Below are 18848 nucleotides of genomic sequence, written 5' to 3' on the forward strand. Positions count from 1 at the left end.
GGAGAATGAAGTTGCTTTTTTATGGAGTTAACTGTAGTGTTAACCTCATCCTTCTAGCAAACGCCAAAGGCAGAATAGAAATCCCTGTTAGCAAAGAATTCAGTTTTGTTGCTCCTATTCAAAATAGGAGTGGTCTTTTTGTGACAGTCCTCAATCGGTAAGGCACGATTAAAGGGGCAGGCACCGCTCTCCTTTGTAAACCCACGCTCCCCAGCTGGGCAGTCCCGCCCAGTCTACTCAGGCTTCCAGGGGACAGGCTTGAGGGGTTGAGGAGTGACTTCCATCTTGACTACTCAATGGGAGAGGAAGCGACACGCAAGAGCCAATCAGAGCGGAGCCTTGACTACTGCGACGCAGCGATTGGAGGAAGTGTTCTGAGGGCGGGCCTTCACCACTGCGAAAGCCAATCAGAACTAAGCAGGCGGGCGGAGAAAAAGGAGTGGCGTCCACTTCGACGAATAAGCGGTCGGGATGGTTGTTCCTGTTTGAGGGAGACATGCCAATGGGAAAGAGGACGAGGCGGGAAGAAGGAGAAGAAGGCGCTGTGGTGCTGAGTTATCTGGAGAGAGAAAGAGTCGGGAGAAAGGCAGCGAGACGCTGGCAGGGACTGGAGTCCTTAAAGGGAAGGAGAAGTCCTTAAAGGGCCCGCGGAGCAGCGGCTGCTGGCATGAAGGGCTTCTAGGGCGGCGAAACCACATCCACCGAGGAGGAGGCGCTTGGAGGAGGGAGAAAAAGAAGAAGGAAGACCACCACCAGCAGCAGCAGGGACAAGAGGTCAGTCAGCCTTGCAGGCGAAGGTCCATACAGAAGCGCCATTCACACACAGAGAGAACGCAACTTACGCCTCAGTCCCAACGGAAATGGAACGCGGAGGGAGGGGGGCGGCGCGCGCGAGTGAGTGAGTAAACTCAAGCGTCCGCGCGCTGCTTCCCCCCCCCCCCTTCTCTTTCCTGCGCGCGCATTCTGTCCTAACCGCTTTTGTTTATAGCCGGAGGGGAGCTCGGGAGCGAGCGACGGAGGGCGCGCGCACCGCGTTCCGAAGAGGCTCGCTTTCCCTCCTCCTCCCCCTCCCTCCCCCACTGTTGCCCATAGCAACCGAAGGAGGCGTCCCCTTCCTCTTCTCACACTCCCCTCAGCGCCTCTCCCGCCCTTTCTCTCTCTTTCTATGCCCTCATTGGACTCTTGCCCTGTTCTTTGAAGTAGCCTGAGGACATTACGACGCTTGTGGTGCCTTAGTGGCCAATGCTGCCTCCCAATGAGACCGTTAAACAAGCAAACCTCCTTTGGTGCCCGCCCACAGGCACGTAGTCGCCAGTTTCTTCGGCCCCTTCCACACAGCTGTATAAAATCCCACATTATCTGTTTTGAACTGGGTTATATGGCAGTGTGGACTCAGATAACCCAGTTCAAAGCAGATATTGTGGGATTGTCTGCCTTGATATTCTGGGTTATATGGATGTGTGGAAGGGTCTTCACACTGCCAGTGTGCGTTCCTGTGAAAACACACTTGTGGGGCCATCCCAACCGTGAGGGCCTGGGGCCCTTCCACACAGCCCTATATCCCAGAATATCAAGGCAGAAAATTCCACAATATCTGCTTTGAACTGGGTTATCTGAGTCCACACTCAGATAATGTTGGATTTTCTGCCTTGATATTCTGGGATATAGGGCTGTGTGGAAGGGTCCTTAGATAACCCAGTTCAAAGCAGATATTGTGGGATTTTATACAGCTGTGTGGAAGGGGCTGCAGCAAGTGGGCTGTGGAAAACCCAAGGCAATCCTGAGGGAGCCGTTTGTTGGCAGTTGGGCACCCTTCTCAACCCCCTCCACACTTTCCACATCAGGGGCGAGAACAAGGCCTCTCTCTGTTGATGCCCGAGGAGGACAATGAGCCTTTATGAAGCCAGCCAGGACTTGCTGTCTTGTTCTGCTACCAAAATTATTCCAAACTTGTGTGGGAGGGACGATGCATAACTTGAAGAAAAAGCACCTCAAGATCTGCAGTGGATCCCCCTTCGTCCTGCTCTGCCAGTGTCCCTTTCTATATGTTGATTGGACAATTTGATTAAAAGGTTCTCTCTATGCATCTTTAGTTCAGAACTTGCCAGACATTTCAGGCTGGTGACATACTTTTAAGGCATGCATCGTTTTGCGACACAGTCATTCAGTTTTACAGGCACGAGCCTGCCCAGTTAAAATAAACCCCTTATATGTGATACATAAATTGTAATAACAAAATGTATGGAGGATAACACGTCTCATGAAAACCTTTCATTTATATATTTTAAAATATATATGATTTATTGCTTATTTCACATAGACTCGGGAATGTCTCCTTATATTCGTGTGACACACCTACACACTGCAGCTGACACACTAATGTCTTGGGAGGCACAGTTTGGAAAGCTCTTCTCTAGTTCCTCTAGCAGAAATTATTATGTTTATTTATATTCTGCTTTTCCTCTCCATACAGAGACTCAAAGTGACTCACAACTAAATGCATTTAAATATAACTTAAAATATACAATATACAACTATTAAAATAGTATTAATCATCATAACAAACATATACAATTGCAGCAGCTTCTGATGATCTCAAAAATCTTCTTCTTTAAAAGCCTGTCTGAATAAAAAGGGTTTAGCCTGCTGCCTGAAGAACAGTAGGAAGGGGCCATTTTGTATTCCCTGGGCAGGAGTTCCAGAGTCAAGGGGCAGCCACAGAAGGCCCGCTCTCTCATTCCCATCAACCAAGCCTGAGATGGAGGTAGGACCGAGAGAAGGGCCTCTCCTGAAGATCTCAGGGTCTGAGCAGGTTTGTACAAGGGCATGCGGTTGGCCAAATAACCTGGACCTAAACCGTCTAGGGCAGTGATTTTCAACCTGTAAGTCCCCAAGTTTACTAGCTGTTATGATTTCTGGAAGTTGAAGGCCAAAACATCTGGGGACCCACAGGTTGAGAACCACTGGTTTAGGGCTTTAAAGGTCATAACCAGCACTTGGAATTGTGCCTGGTAACAGACTGGTAGCCAGTAGAGCTGCTGCTACAGTGGGGCTGTCCCTGTAGCCAGCCCCAGTGAGTAATCTGACTGCAGCTCTTTGGACCAGCTGAAGTTTCCGAGCTCTCTTCAGAAGCAGCCCCACATAGAGCGTGTTACAGTAATCCAGATGGGTTGTAACTAAGGAATGTACCACTGTGGCCTGATCTGGCTTCTCAAGGAATGGGCGCACACAGGAGGGGTGGGGGTGCATCTACATTGTAGAATGAATGCAGTTTGAGAGTGCTTGAACTACCATGGCTCAATACTATGAGATCTTGGGAGTTGTAATTTTGAAAATCTTTAGTCTTCTCTGCCTAACAGTGTTGGTGTCCTACTAAACTCCATATTCCAGGATTACATAGCACTGAGCAGTTAAAATGTTGTCAAGCTGTATTTCTGTCTACAATGTCGAAAGTAAGAAAAGTGTGTTCCTGAGACAATTGATTCCTTTCTCTCCATCATAACTTTTGGGAGAGTGTATCTTCAGAAACAGATGACCAATCTTAGATTCAAAGCTTTAAATACTTAGAAGCATCATTCTGAGGTCATATAAGTATATATTTATTCTCTCCCACCTCCATAATTACAAGTCTGACATATTTGTGGTGAGGAGCAGATGTCCCTTTTTCTTGCCCTCCCTTTTTGCAGGTTAGAAATATCCTAATTTATTATGTTATATTTCATTTTGCTCAATTTCCTGGTATTTCCAATGCACCGATTTTTAGAAAGAGTGAATTCTATTCTGACCCACTGGAAATGGATTTGACAATTCAAACAAGAGTTTGTTAACAAATAAGAACAAATTAGTTCAGTGTTGATTACATACTTCAAGCAATGGCAAGATGTAATCAAAATAACATTTCTGTTTTACCTAGAAACTGAGGGAGGTTAAGTGTAACTAAAATCCAAACTGTGAACTGATTACTATAAGACTGGAATTTGCATTCCTGTAGATGTTTGTATCTACAAATGTGTTACTATATTGCAATGTGCCTCCTCCTTTTGTAACTTAAATAAGTTTTGAGGAAGTTTTAGATTCCCTACGGGAGGTTACAGAGCAAATACTAGAAGGTTGTTGACATTCTTACCTTTTCTTCTGCTGTCACTTTTGGATGCAGCATACAAGAAGAAATGAAAACTTTGAAGATTAATGCTAGAGACTTGCCTATAAAATGGCACTTCGAGCACATCTAAAATGACCACTTGAAATTGGTGTGAAACTGGCAGAGAAGGAAGCGATTTTACTGTGTGGATGATTACTGTGAAATCCTGGAACTAGTTCGAGGCCTGAATAGGCTTCTATGCAATGCTGGCATTGAACTGGTTCCATGATCTGCAGTAACCACGACCATGAAAGAACTGGCTTTTTCCCACCTTCCTTTGCCACAGTCTACATGTGTGGTTCACTTGTCCCTTAATAGGTTTTGTGATGTGGTTTAGACTTAAGCATGAAAGGCTCTACAGTAGAGTGTCACTTATCTAACATTCGCTTATCCAACGTTCTGGATTATCCAACGCATTTTAGTAGTCAATGTTTTCAATACATCGTGATATTTTGGTGCTAAATCCGTAAATACAGTAATTACTACATAGCATTACTGCATATTGAACTACTTTTTCTGTCAAATTTGTTGTTAGACATGATGTTCTGGTGCTTAATTTGTAAAATCATGACCTAATTTGATGTTTAATAGGCTTTTCCTTAATCTCTCCTTATTATTCAACATATTCGCTTATCCAACGTTCTGCCGGCCGGTATATGTTGGATAAGTGAGACTCTACTGTATTTCGGTATATCCCAACTATCCTGATATCCCAGTTATCCTGATTTAAAGCCCTTAATGCACATTGCTGCACATATTCGCAGTGTGTGTCGTCGTGCTGTTAAGCTGCCTTCAAATTGTATGAAGTGGTCAATGAAGATGTACACCTAATATGGAGTATGTCTGTCTTCCAGTTGTCTTTCACTCTGTTAAAAGAAAGTCTTTGTGGGGTAAGGAAAAAGAAGACTTATGCAGACATATGGTTAGAGTTTGGTGGGTTAATAAAAAAGATACAAGATGTAGGCATACAGTTAATATTGAGACCAGAGAGAACTTATAAAGAATATTTATGATTTCTTGCCAGTTGCTACATTCTGAGCTTGAGAAACTAGGCCTCATAACCCGTGTAGCAAAAAAATCTAGTGGATGCATTGGGATATTATGCTTATCAACATCTTGATTGATTCCCTCCCCCCCCCCCTCGGGAAAATAAAGTCATGCCAGGGGCACACTCATCAGACAATAAAATCTGAACTACTTATCTTATTTCTCACAGCTTTTCACTATTTATTTCCCTTTTGTCCACAACACACATGCAGAAAGAGGCACAGACTGTATACTCAAACACATGCTTGTGGGAGGGGGCGGGAAGGAAGAAAGAGTGAAAGAGAGAACAAATACATTTGGTTTTAGCATTTTGCTATGAAGGCAGTGGAGCAAAGCTATCATCTGTGAGATTATGACTGAAAGCCTTGCAAATTAAACTTGCCCCCTACCTTACAATATAGTGATATTGCATCATTACGTAGCCATTGTGACTTCTAAGAAAGCAGGCAGTGCAGTGTGGAGAGATACGGATCTCATCATAGCTTAATTAAAGGCGGCCTCCTACCACTTGTAATACAGTGCAAGTTACAGAAATCCTAGCACTAAATCTGTAGATGACCTGATTCTGGGTCAGGGATTTGTACACAAAGAGTCATATAAAATAGTCAGGATATTAAGGGGGGATGCCTAGATAAATCATGCATGTGAGAGGTTTGTGTCTAAAGGGTGCATAATCTCTTCTAAATGGAAAATTTGAAAAACTTGTATTGACTTGCTTCTGGACTGTTCTTTAGTCATGGGAATTATATATTTCAGGGAATAAAATGTGCTTCACCCACAGGAGAGTTTGTAGAATAAAAATAAGTTGTGCTCATATGAAACTGAACCTGGAGTAACTGGATAGCTGTAGTGAGGACTTATGGAGTATCTCACTATACCTAAAGATTCATGTAGACAAAATAGCCTTTCAGGAAATGTTGTGAATAATGTATGTCCCCATAGGCCAATGCTATTAATTGTGATTTGAAGCAACCAGAAGCCAATCATTTTTTGTCACAACAAAATACAGCCAATACGGCATGTAGCCATTTTAAGTTTTGAACACTTTTTGTAGGCGGCTTCAGTACATTACATGGCAACAAACTAACCTGGGTATTTATTCAAATAGATATAGCAAAAATGTTTTCCTTCAGAAGTTGAAGACATAGAAACTGCAATTGGTGAAAAGAATTAAGCCACAGGTATAATTTGGATATCTATACTTAAGGTAAGGGTAAATGTTTTCCCCTGACATTAAGTCCAGTCATGTCTGACTCTGGGGGTTGGTGCTCATATCTGGTTCCAGATGGTAGTGCTTGGGGATAACTGTTCCTCAAAAAGGATCTGTTATATGGCATCTCAGAGGATGTCATTCTATCCCCAGAGCTTTTTAATATTTACATGACAACATTGGGAGAGATCATCTGGAGGCATGAGGCAGGGTAGGGTGCAGTCAGTATGCTGATGACACCTAAATATATTTCTCCATGCCTTCAGAAACAGCCTTAGCTAAGGATAGCATATCTCCTCTGAATGAATAACTGGAGGAACTAATGGGCTGGATGAAGAAAAACAAATTGAAATTGAATCCAGATAAGACAGAGGTGCTTGCCTGGGGATGGAGATATATCAACCAATTCTAGATGGGGTTACACTCCCCCTGAAAGACTCTGTTTGCAGCTTGGGAACGTTCCTGGACCAGTCTCCAAATGTCAGCCTAAGTAGATGTGATGGTCGGGAGTGCTTACTACCAGCTTTGGCTGAACAGCTCTGCCTCTTAGAATTGGAGAACCTAAAGATGTGCATGCTCAAAGTTGAATTTCTGCAGTGTGTTTTACATTGGGCTACCTCTGTACCGTGTTCAGAAACTCTCAGTTGGTTCAAAACATGGCAGTCAGATTAGTTATAGGAATATCTAGAAGTATATTACACCTATAGTAAAGTCACTTCACTGGTTGCCAATTATTTTCCAGGAAAAGTGCAAAGTGTTGGTTTTAATCCTATATGGTTTAGGTCCAGGTTACCTACAAGATCGCCTTCTCCCATACAGTCTGCCCTGAACGCTGGGGTCTTTGTGGGGTCGCTACTCCAGTCTGCCAGGACCCAACTGGGGATTGTCACCTTTTGATTGGCTGCCTCAACACTGTGGAATATAAGACACCCCCCCCCCCCCCCAGCCCAACTGTGGAAGAAAATGAATATCTCTGAACCGTTCTAACCTGGTAGCCAAAGGTTATGGAATGTTTCGGAAAATTATGCTGTAAAGAAATATGGATATGTGTGAAAATCAGTTTTTTCAGGAAAAAATGTATTTGCATAAAACATTGCTTTCAGGTAGCCACAGTTGTGTTTTCCTTTTGCATTAAAATACCAGCAGTTCTGCACAAAAAAGCATGTGGTTGTGTGGGAACAGTAGAGTTTTGGGGATGTACAAAATCTTTTTTGTAACTGAGTAAGACAGCTTGGCTTCCAACTTGGAATTGCTCATTTCATTCTTGTTATCTATTTGCTATCTCTGTAATGTCCTGATATTTGTTGAACGTACTAGCAAATTCCCACCCCCCTGTCCTTTTAGTCAGTCATAGTCATCTGCTCCAGTCTTAGGACCTGAGTACACTGGATGAAGGAGACATTGTGATATGAAACCACCTTGTTGTCTGTTGTTGTTTTTTTAAAAAAATCCTGAGCCTGTACAGGTATATCTCAACGAAGTTTGTGTGTTCCTTGCATGAAAGCCCCAGTCGGATTGAGTGCCCGACTGTTAAGTAGCCCCGGCTCGTTGTTTACCTAAGCAACCCGAAAGACAGTTGCATCTGTCAAGTAGGAAAATGTAGGGACTGCTTATGCGGGGAGGCTAATAACTAATTTACAACACCATAAAAACATCCAGCAGCATGCTGCCGGATGAGGAAGTACTCCATCAAAAGTACTCTGTCACAGTGGATGATGAAGCAGCAGCTCCTCCTGTGGCCGGAATCGAGCATACCCTCACAAAGCCAGAAGCTGGAAAGTTAAATAGCCTCTGTGTCTGTCTGTGTGTTATTTATCTAACAGTGGTTCCCAAACTTATTTGGCCTACTGCCCCCTTTCCAGAAAAAAATATTACTCAGCGCCCTGGAAATTAATTTTTTTTAAAACAATTTTTAATAGCAATTAAACAGAAAGTTATATGTACCTGTGGCCATCACTGCTCTCCTGGATTGCTGCAGTGCCCACCAGGGGGCGGTAGCGCCCACTTTGGGAATCACTGGTCTAATGGCATTGAATGTTTACCATATATGTGTACATTGTGATCCACCCTGAGTCTCCTTCGGGGTGAGAAGGGTGGAATATAAATACTGTAAATTAATAAATTCCTTGACATGACTTTAGCAGAAGATTTGGTATTGGGGCAGAAATAGCAGGGAAATAGTAGGGTTAAAATACCCATATCATACACAAAAAAGAGCATGTTGGCATGTTTCAGCAAACTTTTTAACCAAAACCAACACCATTTGCATGTGAAGTGAAGCATCTGCGTCAAGAAATCCCTGCTTGAGTACAGTAAAAACATTTGGATCCCCATTGGAGGCTTCTTCCAGAATGCATCCAGAATTGACTTAATCCTCTTTCACCAGTCTCAATTTTTGTTATGATTTGCATTTAGTAGTTTCACCTATGTCTTTGCTTTTCAACATGCTGTGGGTAACTAGTGAGACAGGTGTACATGCTTTTTTCCTTCCTTTTTTTGCTATTCATATATGCAAAGTAAGGGATTCTGGATGCAGCTCTGTGTTTATATTGCCATGTATAGACAGGCACATGTAAATAAACTTGGATTGGCTAGAGTATAAGCCCTGTCTATCCCATCCCAAGCTTTATTGCATTATTCACTGTAAAACAAAATGCTTGTGTTCTTCAACCCTCAACCATCTTTCCCCCAATGCCAGCTTTCTTTGGGGGTCTTAATGAGGCTACTAAAGCTTCAAGTCTGCATAAAATGATGATACAAATTTCACACATTAAGTAAGGTTCTTTTGACACTCAGAATTATCCTTCAAAATGATCAAATCGAGTTCTGAGTTATTCTAATTGGAGGACTGCTTCATAATTATTTTTGGGTGTTTTTGTTGTTTTGTATGTAATCATAATTGATGACATCAAACATGTATTACTAAAGTTTTATGGACGTCTGTTTTTGCTTTTGCCTGCCCTGTGTGATTTGAAAACAGATTCTTATCGTGTTCTTCTGGAAAGCCCTGATCAGGAAGTTGAAGCAATTGTGCATAAAATGTGGAGGATGATTAAGAAGGAGTGGGCTTCCCATGTCTGACTGTTTCTCCATTGTTTACTGCTAAAAGGAAATCAGTAAATTCTTGTATTGGAACACTGATAAAACCCATTTGGGTACAGCTCTGTTTACATCTCAAATCTTTTATCCTATGATAATTAACAATATTCTGGTTTTGTTTTTTAAAACTAAGCCCTGCTGTTGCATGTTGAGACTTGAGTTGTTGTAAACAGTTAGACGTTGGAGCAGCCTTCAGGGTGAAATTAATAAGCCCTAAACACTAAAATACTTGCTGTAGCTCCTAGTAGGGAAGAGGAATGATGTTGGGGAGGAGTGGCATCCTGCAGCTTAAGCAAGTCAAAACAAGTATGTAGCTGACATGAGTCTGAGATACACTCTGTAGTGATTTTACAGTAAGTTATTAAGTAAGCATTGTTGACTTTTTAAATGTTGTTATTGTCCCCTTGTTTGTAATAAGATGATGACCTTTTTCTGAGCATGCTTACTGCATTTACAACCATTCCCCAAATGAGGATTTTAAAATGGAAAATTAAATGCTTTTTCTAACAAATTCATACATGGAAATCTCCATAGCTACTTCCATTGTTTAAACACCCTTTTTTTACTATAATGTCTACACTGAAACTTAGAAGTCAACCATCGGTTAGATAAATAATATTTTGCTGTGCATTAATGTCTTGAATAAAATTCACCTTAAAATGGACTGAAGAGAAAGTCTCAGTATCTCTATGGAGGCCTTCTGTGGCTCAGTGGCCTTCTGCATTGAGTGAATGGAAATAAATCATTGCTAGGTAGAGTTAAGCTGAAGTGGGAAAGTGACATGTGAAATGTGACATATTTGTCTGCATATGTCAGACCCATTGAATGGCCAAATAAGTTAATAGAGGGTCCTGTTTAGGTTAGATTGCAGGATGTAAATAAGTGTAACACACACACTAATTATTATTTTTCTCCTTTTCTAGCTTTTTGCACATTGATCCCTTAAACCTGTGATTGTCGAGCAAGTGGCCAAGATTTGTTTTTCATCTTTATACCTAATCCTGCATACTGAAAGCACAAGCTTGGCTTCTAGGACAAGGAAAATGTCATGATGGGTCCATCCTAGGTGGTTTCCATCGTATGATTCCAGATAGCTTTATACTGGTAAGATTATACACAATCTTTTATATGTTTGTGTATTGATTTCTGTTTTTCCCTAAATGCTTAGATTCTAAATTACTGCTTGTATTGAAGTAGTATTTGTAAAGTAATGCTTTTGCTTTAATAATCCTTATTGGTATCAAAGGTCTAAAAAGAACTTGCGGCATTGTTTGGCTATAAACAATGGATTCAATTTTAAAACATTTCTGATTACTTGCTTTTGAAAACTGAACTGGGCTGCCCACCAGTTTTGTTTTGTTTTTAATTTATTTAGAGCATTTATGTCCCACCATCCACCCAAAAAGACTCCCAGAGGAATTTATAAATTGTTATTTTCACAGTTCTCTGTCTTCAGGCTTGCAATAAATGTGACAACATGCAAGGAACAGGGAATGGCTGTATGAGATGGGATTAAATCTAGCAGATGCCGGCTGCTTTTCTATCCCTTAGAGGCCACAGCAGAGGCATTGAAATAGAGGGAGGATCTCTCACCAGCCATTGGAACCAAAGCACAATAGAGCTGTACATGTTGTTTTCCTTTCTCTCAGAGTTCAGAACAGCAGCAGTTGGAATAGTTGAAGTTAGGGTATACAGTTGATTTGCTGTCCCTTAACAAGTATTTTTTATAACCTTGGCCAAATCAGAAATAGTTTCTTTCTGAGATACTGCCCCTTGAAAGAAATTAGTGGATTTCATGCCAACTGGATTGATAGTTGGAACTGGAACACAGATCAACATGAAAATTGATAGTAAGTGGCACGCAGAAATGTTTGGAGCTATTGTTTGAGTACCCAGAGGAGAGAGTATTTAGTAGTTTGATCATTAATGCTCTAAGAAAACCTATTTTCTATAATTATTGATCACAGTGGCTCCAAGAGTGTTCATTATGATGTATGGGTTCTTGAAATGTGCATAGAAGCTTCACTGTGTTTCCTCTTTGAATGGAAGTTAGCTTTTCCTATATAAGGTCTGGTGGTTAGGATATGGTTTGATGTGTGAACAAAATCAGGCTCTTAATGTAACCTGCCCCAAAGCCTTGTTACATTTGTTCCGTGTATCTTGAAAGGAGGTTAGGATATAATCAAAATAGTCTGTATACTTTTCATGTGCAGATGTCACCTAAATACATTTCACAAACCACGTTGAAGTATTCTTTCTTCAAGGTGTTTGTTCTGCAGTTGGCATGTAATTAAGTTTAGTTGGGTTAAAAACATACTTAACAAAATATCTGCAGCTTAACTGGTACTCAGAATAGTGATTTTTAGCTCATCATAAAACATTATCTGAAGTATTAACCTCTGGTGTAAGATTCCTGAGCTTGGAAAGTCTGGTTCAGTATTGATAATTAGAGAAGTGGGCATGTCTGGTCCTCTACATTTCCCATTTGACATACGAACCGCCTTCATGTGAAAGTATTGCTCCTGAAGAAATATTAAACATGATTTGCCTCTTTGGTAACTTTTTAATGTATACAAGTCAGTCTTTGATGTTTTACTCTCTGAGGACACATCTACACTGGCCATTTAATGTAGTTTCAAACTGATATTGAAGAAAGCAGTTTTGCCGTACAGATGATTACCTTGAAAAAATGCTGGAACCAGTTTATAATAAACAATAAAAATTTCATTTGTATCCTGTCATCATCTCCCTGAAGGGACTCAGGGTGACTCACAAAAGCACTTAATAGTGCAACGACACACAAAATACAGCAAGGTATATGAACATATAAATCAATAACAATATAAGTTTACACAACAAATTTAAATAAAACATCATATAAAACACCTACTGATTTAAAAGTTTGAGGCTCGGGTGGTGATTCCACAAACCACAGAGCACTAGGGCTTTCTTTTGCATGCTTTAGTGCAGTGGTTCTCAACCTGTGGGTCCCTGGGCGTTTTGGCCTACAACTCCCAGAAATCCCAGCCAGTTTACCAGCTGTTAGGATTTCTGGGAATTGAAGGCCAAAACGCCTGGGGACCCACAGGTTGAGAACCACTGCTTTAGTAGGTGTTTGTTGTCTGGCCGCTGCAGTTTCAAACTAGTTCCCAACTGCATTAAATAGACAGTCTAGATGGAAGTTAAGTGACAAACATGAATGTGTGACTTTTATCTATAACAAAATTGGAAAGGCATCAAATAGGTGGATACTACCTTATGTAATGGACTGTGGGCAGATTGGAAGCTCTTTAAAAAGCTTCCTTAATCTAAGACACAAAAAACTGCAAGTTGAAAACTAGTATAGCAAGACCAGATCCTTTCTCCCCAGTGTGCTAGCCTTCTAGTTACAAATGTTTCTGTGTAGGAAAGCATTTTTAAAAGTATATTTTATTGGAATGTTGTATTGTCCAACTTTTGTGTTGGCAACTTTCTCTGATACATATCTATAAACATCTCAAAAACACCAGAATAAGGTGATACTTATATTTTTAAAAATATATTGTATTGAAACTTTAACTGCTATATTGTTTAACTCCATGAACTAGAATTGGAAAATGTGAAACAAGTATAAATCAATGGATTGAAGCAATTTCCTTTTTGAGAAATCTTACCTGTCTATTCCCATCTAATTGTGATCCTGGTTACTTAAGAAGGAAGATTTCAAAGCGTTCTATATTTATTTCAATGTTCTCCATTTCTCTGAATTTGTGAAAAAAGGGAAACATATAAAAGGGTAACCTTCAGCGACTTCATAAAAAATAGGGTTTTTTTTTTACAGCAATATACAATGACTTGCCAGGCATCTAAGGGTATTTGATGATGCAGTAGAAATGATGGTGTAATTGTGCCACATTCAGTTCTTTGGCTTCAAAAAAAACTGAGTTCTTGTATTCACTTGTTTTAGTTTTTGCTTCCATTACAAGGAAGAGCTAAATAACTGATCACTCCTCACAGAGCTGATTAGTCACTAACCAGATTGGCAGGCCAAAAGGTTACTGAACAAGTAGGCCAAAGGGAGTTAGAGTCTGTCCCTCCGTAGTTTTGGTCCATTCTAATTTTATTCCAACTTTTGTGTTCCTGCTTTTGAAAAAAAAAATTTATTGGGGATTTGGTTAAAACTGAAGGAAATGTTCGGTTTCCACAATCCAAGCATGCTTGTTTGAATCCCCTTTAGTCTAAAGTAATTTACTTCCAGTTATTCCCTCATAGATGAAGAGCAGCAGGCCATAATAATGTAGGTTAACTTTCATGCCACCAGGACAGAGGTTCTTTCTGTTTCCCAAAGGTTTTCCCCTGACTTTAAGTCTAGTCGTGTCCAACTCTGGGGGTTGGTGCTTATCTCCATTTCTATGCCGAAGAGCAGGCATTGTCCATAGATACACTGTTATTAGTTGAGTCGCAACTGATATTCAGATGCATATGAATAAAAACAGTAATTCTGATCATACGCCACTTTTTAGATAGTGCCAGTCCTCTTATAGGCAGTCATTTTTGTGTATGAGAGAAGGGTGAAGATATCCTTTAGATCAGGGGTCCCCAAACTTTTAAAACGGGGCCAGTTCACGGTCACTCAGACCGTTGGAGGGCCGGAATGTAGTTTAAAAAAAACTGTGAACAAATTCATATGAACACTTCACATATCTTATTTTGAAGTAAAAAAATGGGAACAAATACAGCCTCAATGTTAATCATCATCATCATATAAATAATAAAGAGGGTTGGAAGAGATCCCATGGGCCATTTAGTTCAACCCTCTTCTGCCTTTGTGCACCAAAAGCACAAACAAAGTACCCTGACAGATCGCCACCCAGCCTCAATGTTGTTAATAATAATAATAATAATAATAATAATAATAATAATAATAATACATCACACAATCCTAAAAACTTGGGAAGTGTTCGAATTGTGATTCAAAATCCAGCATATACATCGCATTTGCTGTGTTATACTGTGTCATTGTGTCAATAATAATAATAATAATAATAATAATGAGGGTTGGAAGAGGCCCTTTGTGCTATTTAGTCCAACCCCTTTCTACCTTTGTTCACCAAAAGCACTAGCAAAACACCCCTTAATAATTAATAATTAATTAAATAATAATTAAAATACCATTATAAACAAGCAAAGCTTTGGAAGGTGTGCACCAAGCAAGGGAGGAGGAGGGAAAGGTGCATGCCTTGCCCTCATGCCGCATATGCCTTCCTCGGTGGAGAAGGAGGGAACTGCCGCCAGTGGGGCCGGATAAATGGCTTCGATGGGCCACATGTGGCCCCCGGGCCGTAGTTTGGGGACCCCTGCTTAAGATAATAACAATCCCTCACTATCATCTTTTGTGAGTTACTTTTATATGTGCTTGAATATCACATCTTTAAAAAATATTGTAAAAAAAGATAATCAAACCTCTTGACACAGGTGCAACTTTGCTAAACCTTCTGAGAGATAATGGAGCTTTTAAAGCTATTAACTGTCATGCTGCAATCTAAACTTGGTCTTTTTACTGTTGACTTCAGGGTGCTTTGGTTTCTGTATGCCTGTCTTCTCTTTGGAAAAGAGAACATTTAGCTTCTTTATTTCCTGGCGAAAGCATCAGAATGCATAACAGAGTAGAGAACTTTCCTTAATAGGAAGGAATAGAGGGAGATGAAAATTGGAAGTTGCCCTATGACGGCTTGATCTGAGAAGGACAAATCAGAAGGACACTGTTTACTTGGAAAAAATAGAGGAGCTTAAAACAAAGCTCTCTTCAAGTTGAAAGGCTGAACATCTATCTTTCAAAACATTGCTTGATTGAAGAATTTTTCATTTCTTTAGCTCCTCTCTGTTAGATTGGGTAACCATTACTTTCTGCTTCTGAAAGTTGGTAATTGGTGATAATTATATCTTTACTCATGCTCTTTTTATAGTCCTGCACAACAGATGTCTAAAACCTGCAGTTTTCTTGCAAATATTAAAAACATGGCTTCATTCCCCTCAACTCCTTCAGTAAGAAAAAGGTGGGAATGGTGTAATTAACTTAATTTCTTGCTTATATTGGGATTGGAAATGACAAAAGAACTTTTATTTGACTGTGAACTATCTCTGTGAGAAATCTTAATTTTAACGTATTAGCTAACATTAAAATGCCAATCAATCATTGCAGTGTTATCCCGGTAGACACTTTGCTTTTTTATTTTGGATGTAGCATACTTTCTGCCTATACATTCTTGACACAACTAGTCTTGGGAGGTGCTAAAATACTACTTTTATAAAGATGTTTATATCCAGTAAAATTGTCAGTGCTTTTAGTGATCAGGTCCCCAGTCCACTTGAATGTTAGACTGTGACTCTGGAAACCAGGGTTCGAATCCCTGCTTAAATACAGAAATCCAGTGGATGGCCTTGAACAAGTCACACACGTTCAATCCCAGAGGAAGCAAAGACAAACTATGAATCTTACAAAACATCCTGGAGACCACCTTAGGGTTGCTATAAGTCAGAAATATTTTGAAGTCATGCAACAACAACAAACGGGAGGAAGAAGTGGGTTTACTATTCCAGTTTACTCATTACGCCATTTTTTACAGGAGAGGAGATGGGAGAGGGAACAGGGAACATGTGGGTAGGAGATCTTAGTTGGCTAAACCTTTCCTTTTACTCGATGGCTCAAGGTATAGACCTGACAGTACAAAACCTTCCTGAGAGGCTCAATGCACTTGACCTATGAAACCCACTGTAGCCTCACACAGGACAGGGACCTTCCCAGTTCTCAAAGGAGGTACAGCCAGTCCCCAAGTTACAAACATCCAACACAAAGTTTCAAACAGGGGTAAGACAACAGGAAGTGAAAGAAATCTACCCCAAGGCATATTCACTCCTGAAAGAGTTACCATGAGAAAAAGGTGTCTCCACTGAAACTTTATCACCAATCATTGTTTACACAGGAGCCATTTTTAAAAATTCAGTTATCACAGGGACAGAAAGTAAGGTGAAATCTTCTGGGGCACAGGGGTGTTAACCCTTCCCTATGCCATCCAACTGTGTGTGTGTGTGTGTGGTTTACACTTTAAAATGTACCTGTTCCAACTTGAGAACCTATCTTATTTGTAACTTGGGGACTGCTTGTACTTCTGTTGCTGCCAATGTTGCAAAATACTGCATCTCATTTACTGTCTTTCAGATTTGGCTGGTTCAAATCTTGGTTTAAATCAAATGACTTCAAGCAGCATTTTAAAGCAATGAAATATGGTTGATTAAGCTTTCTAATGTATAAAATGTTTCACAGTGTTGGTCTAATAAGCCAGATTCCATTTCCATTAAAACATTAATGCAAAAAATGCTAATTTAAAAAAAAATGTTTTAAACTTCCAAAAAATAGGGGGTTGGGGCTTTGTTAAACTGCTCCCCCCAACTCTGCTGCTTTTGTTTCCACTCATCTCAGAGCCTTGACAGGATTTGGCTTAATCTTTCATCTGCATTGACCTTCCCTCTGGACCACCTTAGGCAAACATGCCAAACATGATCCAAATTTGTGACTAAAGATTTTTCTTACCTGTGAGATATTTCATCTTTGCTTGATGAAGGTAGTGGCTTTTGAAATAGTTATATATTTTATCCCTTTTTTGTTGGCCTTAGAGAGGTATCACCACATTATGTATTTTTTTATTTTATTTGATGGTCAACATGGCTTCTCCTGCACCTCATTTAAACAAGGCAGTTGATCCTTCTTGTATTCATGAAGTGCCATCTGGTGGCCAAAGGAAAATGGAAATCACTCTTTTTTAAATTGATGGTAGTTAAGATTTTAAAGCAGGGTTACAGAAAGTCTAGTCCTCGAACCAGGTGCAGATGCAAGCCTTTTCTTAAGCTTGTCAGCCCACCCATCAATTTGCCCGATGTGATTTGAAAACAGATGGGCAAAGATAATCCAAAATTAATTAAAAATACTAGCTGGAACAGCTGTGACACTAGTCTGAGAAACAAAAACCAACAGTAGATTTTGGTCACTTATGAGGCTGATTTTCTGCAGAAATTCCTGAGGTGACCCCAAAATTGGCCTCTGTCATAGTTGCCTGTCCCAGGTAGACTTGGGTCGGTGGAAGTCCTAAAGTGATATTTGGTGCAAAGAGAATCGATGCCAGGCCATTGCGTTTTATTTTCTGGCTTGTTAGTAGTGAAGAATGAATATAGAAAGGTGATTCTGTCACTGTTGCAAGAAAAGAGGGATAGATGGCTGGCCAACAGCTCTTTGAAATTAGATGCAATTGCTTGACTCTTAATGTTGTTTGTGGTCCCAGCAGCTGCATGGATTTAGGTGGTGGTTGAAAAAGCATTTCAGAGCTGCTTTCAGCTATTTTTATGGTAGGAAAAATAAGAATGTCCCCCTTTTGGAGAAAGTGGAACTTATTCAGGAAAATTCTGTACATGGGGGAATGGGGATCAAAGGAAGGGATATAGATTTGAAAAGAGTTGAAAAGGCAAATCAACTTGGGAAAGAGTAACTTTGAGAAAATAGTTTGTTATGGGTAAAAAAGTTAACTAATTTATCATCTATGAGATTTTTATTTTATTTCGTGTCAAAAGCATTGCATAATAAATAAGTTTAAAAGCGATTTTTTTAACCATCTATGAGATGTCTGCTGGGCTTCAATATTCATTCTAAGGCTGATGCATTTGAGTAGCTTAGTATTTAATGTGGGATGTTATAATGTTGGTACTATCCCAAAATATTACCAACATTATATATCGTGTCAGGAGCCCCCAGATGGCGTAATGGACTAAGTGACTTGAAGGTTGGGTTGCTGACCTGAAAGCTGCCAGGTTCGAATCCCACCTGGGGAGAGTGTGGATGAGCTCCCTCTATCAGCTCCAGCTCCATGCGGGGACACGAGAGAAGCCTCCCACAAGGATGGTAAAAACATCAAAACATCCGGGCGTCCCCTGGGCAACGTCCTTGCAGACGGCCAATTCTCTCACTCCAGAAGCAACTCCGGTTGCTCCTGACACACAAAAAAAAATAAATGAATCCCAAAATAGTACTGGCTCAATAATCTTAATTGGGTAGGAAGATGGTGATCTCGACATGGGCATTGTTGTTCAGCTCTCTTGTCATAATCAGGACATTGCCACTCTTAGAATATAGATATTTATAATCTGACTGTTGTAATTACCCCTTTCTCTTAGCCTCTTGCATGGCTACTTCTAAGATGCTTTGAGTGTTGCAGCATACTTACCAGTAGATGTCAGTCTAGAAAGCATGATATATAGAATGTTTCCTATAAATATGTCATTTAGAATACAAAACACTGACTGTTCTTCTCTTCTCGCGTTCCC

General features: G+C 40.3%; 1 protein-coding gene across 2 annotated transcripts in view; it reads left to right on the forward strand.

The window, feature by feature from the left end:
• The first annotated feature begins 495 nt into the window (after positions 1-495).
• Positions 496-18848, forward strand: part of fryl (FRY like transcription coactivator) — a 174911-nt gene continuing 156558 nt past the window's right edge. Inside the window, exons 1-2 of one of the 2 annotated variants that reach the window (XM_062981611.1) lie at positions 497-774; positions 10421-10601. The gene's annotated coding sequence lies outside the window, so the exon portion shown is untranslated. Of the gene's footprint in view, positions 775-10420; positions 10602-18848 lie in introns of both variants that reach the window. The other variant, XM_062981612.1, reaches the window with a different exon arrangement.

The sequence above is a fragment of the Anolis carolinensis genome, chromosome 5, assembly GCF_035594765.1.
Source record: "Anolis carolinensis isolate JA03-04 chromosome 5, rAnoCar3.1.pri, whole genome shotgun sequence".
Taxonomy (NCBI): domain Eukaryota; kingdom Metazoa; phylum Chordata; class Lepidosauria; order Squamata; family Dactyloidae; genus Anolis; species Anolis carolinensis.